Genomic DNA, 7671 nt, shown 5'->3' on the forward strand with positions numbered 1-7671 from the left:
TTTATAAAACGTAATTTGTATTTTATTAAATTAAACATTTTATAAAACGTAATTTGTATTTTATCAAATTAAAAATTTTATAAAACGTAATTTGTATTTTATCAAATTAAAAATTTTATAAAACGTAATTCGTATTTTATTAAATTAAAAATTTTATAAAACGTAATTTGTATTTTATTAAATTAAAAATTTTATAAAACGTAATTTGTATTTTATCAAATTAAACATTTTATAAAACATAATTTGTATTTTATCAAATTAAAAATTTTATAAAACGTAATTTGTATTTTATTAAATTAAACATTTTATAAAACGCAATTCGTATTTTATTAAATTAAAAATTTTATACAACGTAATTTGTATTTTATTAAATTAAACATTTTATAGAACGTAATTTGTATTTTATCAAATTAAAAATTTTACAAAACGTAATTCGTATTTTATTAAATAAAAATTTTTATAAAACGCAATTCGTATTTTATTAAATTAAAAATTTTATAAAACGCAATTCGTATTTTATTAAATTAAAAATTTTATAAAACGTAATTTGTATTTTATTAAATTAAACATTTTATAAAACGTAATTTGTATTTTATCAAATTAAAAATTTTATAAAACGTAATTTGTATTTTATCAAATTAAAAATTTTATAAAACGTAATTTGTATTTTATCAAATTAAAAATTTTATAAAACGTAATTTGTATTTTATCAAATTAAAAATTGTATAAAACGTAATTTGTATTTTATCAAATTAAAAATTTTATAAAACGTAATTCGTATTTTATTAAATTAAAAATTTTATAAAACGTAATTTGTATTTTATTAAATTAAAAATTTTATAAAACGTAATTTGTATTTTATCAAATTAAAAATTTTATAAAACGTAATTCGTATTTTATTAAATTAAAAATTTTATAAAACATAATTTGTATTTTATCAAATTAAGAAATTGATAAAACGCAATTTGAATTTTATTTACTACAATTAAATTGAAAGATTTTTAGCAATATTAACATCACATTTTTATGAAGATGTCGAACGTTTATTGAAAATGGCACAGTAAAACTATAAAATTGTTATTTCCTTAACAAAAACAAAACAATTCAGTTTATAAGTAAATAAGTTTATTTGAACGTATTAACATCGTCGACAATCTGTCTTTAAAAATGCTCTGCTTAAACAGAATTTAATATTTTAAAAGGTTATTAAAAATAGCCTTTTCAATCAGCAAGTCAAGCGAGAATAATTTATTTCCAATAGATGAGAATCCTGGTTTTATATTCCAAACTTCTCGAAGAATTCGGATGGCAATTAGAGTTCACGGAAGCCCGTCTCCGCACACCGTATAATTTCATCTCGGCACCGTCCCCCTCTCACGCGGTGATGGTATCGGCGCGGATATTTTGGGCGCGGCCCGGGTTAGAGGTGAAAATTCCGGGAGTAATCCGTTTCTGAACACCGGTAAGGAGCCTCCGAATCGCCCAAAGCCCAAAACTGAAACCCAACAGCCACCTAATATTGCAATTAAAGGCTGAGTTTGCAAATGGTCCGCGCTATCCCAGCGAACAGCGCGCGATCATGGTCACCGTATTTTAAGTCATCCATAACGGATTTAGATGTCAGTAAATTAGTCTCGTCATGTAGAGTTCTTCTCCCTTTTTCCTTTCCCACGGCTTGACCGATATGACCCTACGCATTCTATCCAGTGACCACTGCTCCCTCCTCGTTTTAAGTTGTTGGGACTATATCCGGGATCCGTATATTCCAGTTTATAAGGTTATTTATAAAAATATTATCAACATACGTTCTATAGATAGGTTTGTTAAGAAATGAATGAACCAGCCAAATAATTTGAATTACTTAGATACTATTTTTATTTTATAAATAAGGGTTTTTATTTTTTAAATAAAGTTTTATTTAGGTAACTGCTGAGATTATGATAATTGGTTCTTGAATGCGAAAGTCCGACATTCAACATTTTCCCTTCAAAATCGTCATTTTATTCAAAGTCGGGCGTAATGTAGACCTATATGAGATATGAAATAAAGGAGACGTTGCATTACCCATTCGAATTGCCATAACAACCGAAAATGTTTTTGAACATTTATAACCAAAAAAATCTACATTTAAAAAAACATGGGATTTCAAACCGAGAAAATCCCATTTTAAAAAAATAAAATTTTTTAATTGTTTTTGAAAATCACGAAATAGGTAATTTGGAAAACATTTAGGTAAATTTCATCAAGTTTGGGTAAATTGGAACATTTTCGTGGTAAAATTGTAACAATTTTTGGGAAAAGAGGAAAATATCTTATTTTGATAAAAGTGGTAATTATGGTAAACTTAATTGAAATTGGGTATTGCAACGTCTCCTTTTGGGAAATTTCATATATCATATAGGTCTACATCACGCCCGACTTTGAACGAAATTGGCAAAAACACCTAGGGTACGACCAAGAACGTTTTAGAGCGGTTTAATTCACTCGATAATATGAAAATATTGGTTAAGCGTTCTTGTTTTATAGTTAAAGTTAAATAATGTTCGACAGTTTATATTACTGAAATGTTTTTCACACGAAGCGGTGGAATCTGAAAGAGTGAATATTATTATTAGTAATATTTGGTTATGACTCAAACCAAATCCGAAGTCACGAATGACTATGCAAAATATCTACGGGATTATAATTTTGTATATTTTATAGGCTTTTGGCGTAGAATCAAAACGAAATACTCGGTGTACTTAAATACGATATTAACTACATTGCGGTAGCCAAAATAAGTTAAAATGGGAAAAATTTACCCTTTCCTGAGTCAGATTACTAGAAAATAATGAATCACCGGATTTGGCGAAAATATAGCACAGAAATGTCTAAATGTCGGGGACAAATTAACTATTTATTACGAAGATAAACTTTTACTATTTTCCAAAGACTCCAGAAAAACTTTTTGTCGTCGTGTACCCGTTTTTACCTAATTCATTATATATATATATATATATATATATATATATATAGCAGAATAGAAACCTTCTCGTAGAAAACGGTAAAACTAGAAACTCTATTAAATACGCTTGCGCGGAGCAAAAATATAAAATTATTTATTTATAGAAAGTCCCTTCTTGGGAGACGACCCGAGGTGTAACGCACCGACTTTGTTCAAACTCGTGGGTTTGGTAGACCTTCATGTATCTTGAAAAACCCTAAAGGGAAATGTCTCCATAGACAACCGTTTTGCCATGGCAACCAAAAATGTTTTTGACAACACAAAATGGAAATTTTCCCATTGAAAATAACATGGGAATCTGACCAATTTTAAGGGTTCCCCCTTTCAAAAATTTAAATTTTTGAAAATGCTTAAAATAGAAAATATAAATATAAAAATAATGAAATAATTCGAAATTAATTAAAATTTTTAAAAGGGGGTACCCTTAAAACTTTTCAGATTCCTATGTTATTTTCAATGGGAAAATTTCCATTTTGAGTTGTCAAAAACATTTTTGGTTGCCATGGCAAAACGGTTGCCAATTGAATAAATTCCCTTTGGGATTTTTCAAGTTATGTGAAGGTCTACCAAACCCCCGAGTTTGAACTAAATCGGTGCGTTACACCTCGGGTCGTCTCCTTGTAAGTATCCCCACAACGAAAGCTAAAAAAGATTGAAAAATAAATATTAATGACCTTCCTATAGTATACCATTACATTTATGTCTAATTGATAGTCATAAATGTTGAATGTTATATACATTATCCCCCACTGTTAATTTCAGAATTTCGATGACGAAACTTTAATAAGGTTTCACTTTAGTTGGTTTTTTTTTCAGTATTCGGTACGTTCTCGTAGCTAAGCCCCTCCTTAAAACGCTCTCCGTGAAATTTTTCAATTCACAGATCACGAGATAAAACAACACACGGACTTGCGATGTAAATAATCAGGTGACCACCATGGGCGTCTTAGTGTCATGGTTGACTTTAACCCATTAACTTTGGCAAAAATTTTTCAGGAGCGACTCTTGTGGGTGTCTTAAAAGCCCTGACACCAAAATATTTAATTTTGAATTCCTTTTCCATTGTTTTTTGGACTTCGGCTTAAAACAACGGACCACTAAAAATACGTAATAATAATCAGCTATGCTAATATCCTAAGTCATCAAGCGACTTTTAAAGCCATTAATTCAGGTGGCCGGGTTACAATGCGTAGGAGGGTGGTGGCAAGCCCTTCTGCCACGCGAGCCCACAGCTCCCTACATTACCGAATATGACATAATTTTAAATTTGGGGCGATGTTAAGCAACATTTTGCTTTTTTAAAAATTAACTTACGTTTTGGTTTTAAATAAATATTGTACATAATATGAAATAATAATAACAATAATCAGCTAGGCTAATACCCAAGGCACCACCTTAGGCCTAAGTCATCGAGCGACTTTTAAAGCCATTAATTCAGGTGCCCGGGTTACAATGTAAGCCCTGCATGCCACGCTAGCCAACAGCTCCCTACACTTACTATTACCGTTTACCTCTACAAGTTTTTATGGAAGGGTAAACCGAAGATCTCGGGGCAAACCCCTTAAACTAGTGGGGAGAGAACTTGAATACTCAACGCGGAAGGAGTTGTTCCGAGTTTAGACCCAGTGCCACAAGCTGGGATCAAACCCGGGTCCTTTTGCTGCGATACGAAAGTGCTAACCACACCACCACCCCACCTATACGTACGCGTATCTGCGCTAGCAATCATCAACGGTTTACGCAAAAACTCCAGCATGGCGTTAATTAAATTGAAGACCCAAAATATTCGAAGTTTAGAATAAACAAGAAAATTAACTTCGATCAAGTTGTGGATCCCATTTGGGGGCGGAGCTTGGAAGGCGAGAGTTAAGTATCAAAGGGACCCTGAGGAAAACGTAAAAGAAATCAAATCTATAATAGCAGCTCTTGGAACGAAGATTCTTTCTTTCTCTATATTGCGACTCGAGGCCATTTGAAAAACATTATTATATTTCCGCGCATAGTTTCGCAAATTGGCCTATTACGTGATGTTAGAAAATATTCGTCTAACTATACAGTACCGGGTCCAACGCATTCCGACTTATTAGAAAAATATCTATTTGCCACGAGACGGGTGTAGTCCCGATTTTAGGACGGAGGGGGTCATTTATGATCCTAATTAAAGGGATAAAAGACTAATTATATTTTGGGGTTATAAGAAAAAAAATTCAAATCTGCTTATTAAAAAATATTTAATTTTTAATAGTGATACGTCGAAAAGGGCGTTCTTAGAAATATTCCTGAATCGAACCATTAAGTATTCTATCTCTCAAAATGATAATATTCACTCGGATTGAAAATCCGAATCCTAATTCTATTTTAAAAATGGTTTATATTTTTCGGTTAGTGGCAAGTTAGAACTAAGTTGTCTCTTGAGCTTCGATACTGAATCGAAGCCAACTAATAGTAATAAAAGTAATTTAATTCAATTTTCAGATATTTAAAATGATTAAATAGGACCTCAAAAATACAGATTGAATTTTAAAATTCGAAATGAAACCTTTATCGATTGATATCTTCATACGTATGAAACAGTATGAAAGTGGTACCTGCGTACATACGTGGCAATTCCAATTCTCGTGATATGACAAAAGTGACACGAAATATCTCCCTCTACAATTCGAATTTGTCAGGGCTATGTCAATATTCTTGTTATATTAGAAAGTTCCTTCAAATCAATACACTTTTAATACGTTTCCTGCTAATAACTACATTACCAAAATGTACAATTCAAACTCATTTTTTATCACTGTAATGACTGACGTAATAGTGCTCTTTTAGCGAATATTGTAGCAAACAAATTAATAAAACAGATACACATACAGTTAAATTTGAAATCAAATTTCTCAGGTCACTGGTCAAATATTTACATTCGAGGTTCGTCACGGTCTAGCCGATGGTCCTCTTTTTTATGTATACAATTTTACTGATACCGTTTCATCTTTAGTGTGATTTACGCGCGACAGTACAAAATGAAGCTTCGCTCGCTTCTCTTCTCCACTGAATTATAAACCCTGTTCTTTACCATTTCGCAATTCAAGCGAAAGGTAATACATATTAACATTTTAAAAACCTTGTTTAGTTTGAATGTATTTTTATATTACGATCTGATTTTCCTTCGTGGTAAGAAATGTTCTAATAAAAAGTTTTAATTTATTTTGTTAGCAGTACTTGAATTTTTTTTGACAAATTTGAGGGAAATTTTCGTTAAGGACAAGCAAAAAAAAACTTCTTTGACAAACTATTGGAGAAACTTGTTTTTGGTTTTAAGAATATGACGAATATCGGAATTTTTCAGTATCAAAATTATGACGTAGAAGAATCACACCACGCTATTTAGTCATAACCAGGTGAATTTAGTGGAAAATAACCAAATTTTGGGATAAATCTAGATCGGAGAATTATTCTTGGAATTTTAAAACCCCGCAATCACTCTTGGCGAAAGTTATCAAAATGTGAAATGTTGCGATTTCAAATTAGGAAATTAGGTCATAACAGCTGAAAAACGCCTGAAACATTCGATACACAAATCCTGGTTCAACAAAGGATGGGTTCGCGACTCATCGTGTAAGCCATAATCTACTCTATCTGGTTTTCTTAGTTCTTTCTTTCCAAAGGGAAGGATTTGAAAGAAAAAATATCGTTTTCCGAAGGGGAAGACGGCCCGGAGGCAAATTTCGCAATTTCGGGAAATCACCCAGCGCCCGAACGCGTTATCTCCGCCATCGCTGTATTCTTAACCCGAGGCGGCGAGGTGAGAGGGAGAGAATAGAAGGACAAAATAACGACTCTTTATAGAGTTTTAAGACGCGTGAACGCCCACATAATGATTACAAACGAAAAACCGAAAAATATAGAATGAAATCTCGAGCAAATGGAGCCGCTAGGAGCAACAATTAACGTGTCCTTTCGTTTTGAAAAATTTCCCAATTTTCGCCATTAAATTTGAATTATCGGCGCAACGACTAATTGACGAGTGGTGGTAAACTTCTTGTTCTTTATTCTAAGTAAGCGGAGAGAAATTGAATAAGTTCCCGACGTGACTCAGAAGGAACAGGAACCGTTCTTTTTCGTTCTGCCACACCCTCTCCGTTAGGTAACTTATTTACGAGTGAACCGTAGCAACACTTCTTTCACACGCAAACTGTTATGTCATTGTTCGAAGATATTTTACTACGTCAAAAAACTGTACTATTACCTTGAACATTTGTATACTGACGACCATTTTGTAAACAAATTCCAAAACATTTTGTTTACGTACGGAGCTTAGGAGCTATTATAAAATACCACGCAATTGATTTACGTTTAGACAAATACAGAGGTCAACTTTCATATTGTAAGTACGCGTTGTAAATATTCTATTGAACAAAAATTATTTTAAATTTCAAAAATTTCACGGCCTCTCCTTATTATAAAATATTCGTTGAACATTGTAAGTTTTTAGTTAAAACTAAAGATCAACAAATATGATTAAATATTTTGCTTATTATGATCACACACAAATTGATTTTTCGAGATTACTTCATTTGGTGCAACATTTATTCCGCCAAAAAGAAGATAAATTAAACATCGTGAACGTTAAGTAAATGTTATTTTAGACTAAACTAACATTTTTACTATTTTTTCTT

Source organism: Leiobunum rupestre, chromosome 8 (assembly GCF_980474605.1).
Source record: "Leiobunum rupestre chromosome 8, qqLeiRupe1.1.hap1, whole genome shotgun sequence".
NCBI classification, from domain to species: domain Eukaryota; kingdom Metazoa; phylum Arthropoda; class Arachnida; order Opiliones; family Sclerosomatidae; genus Leiobunum; species Leiobunum rupestre.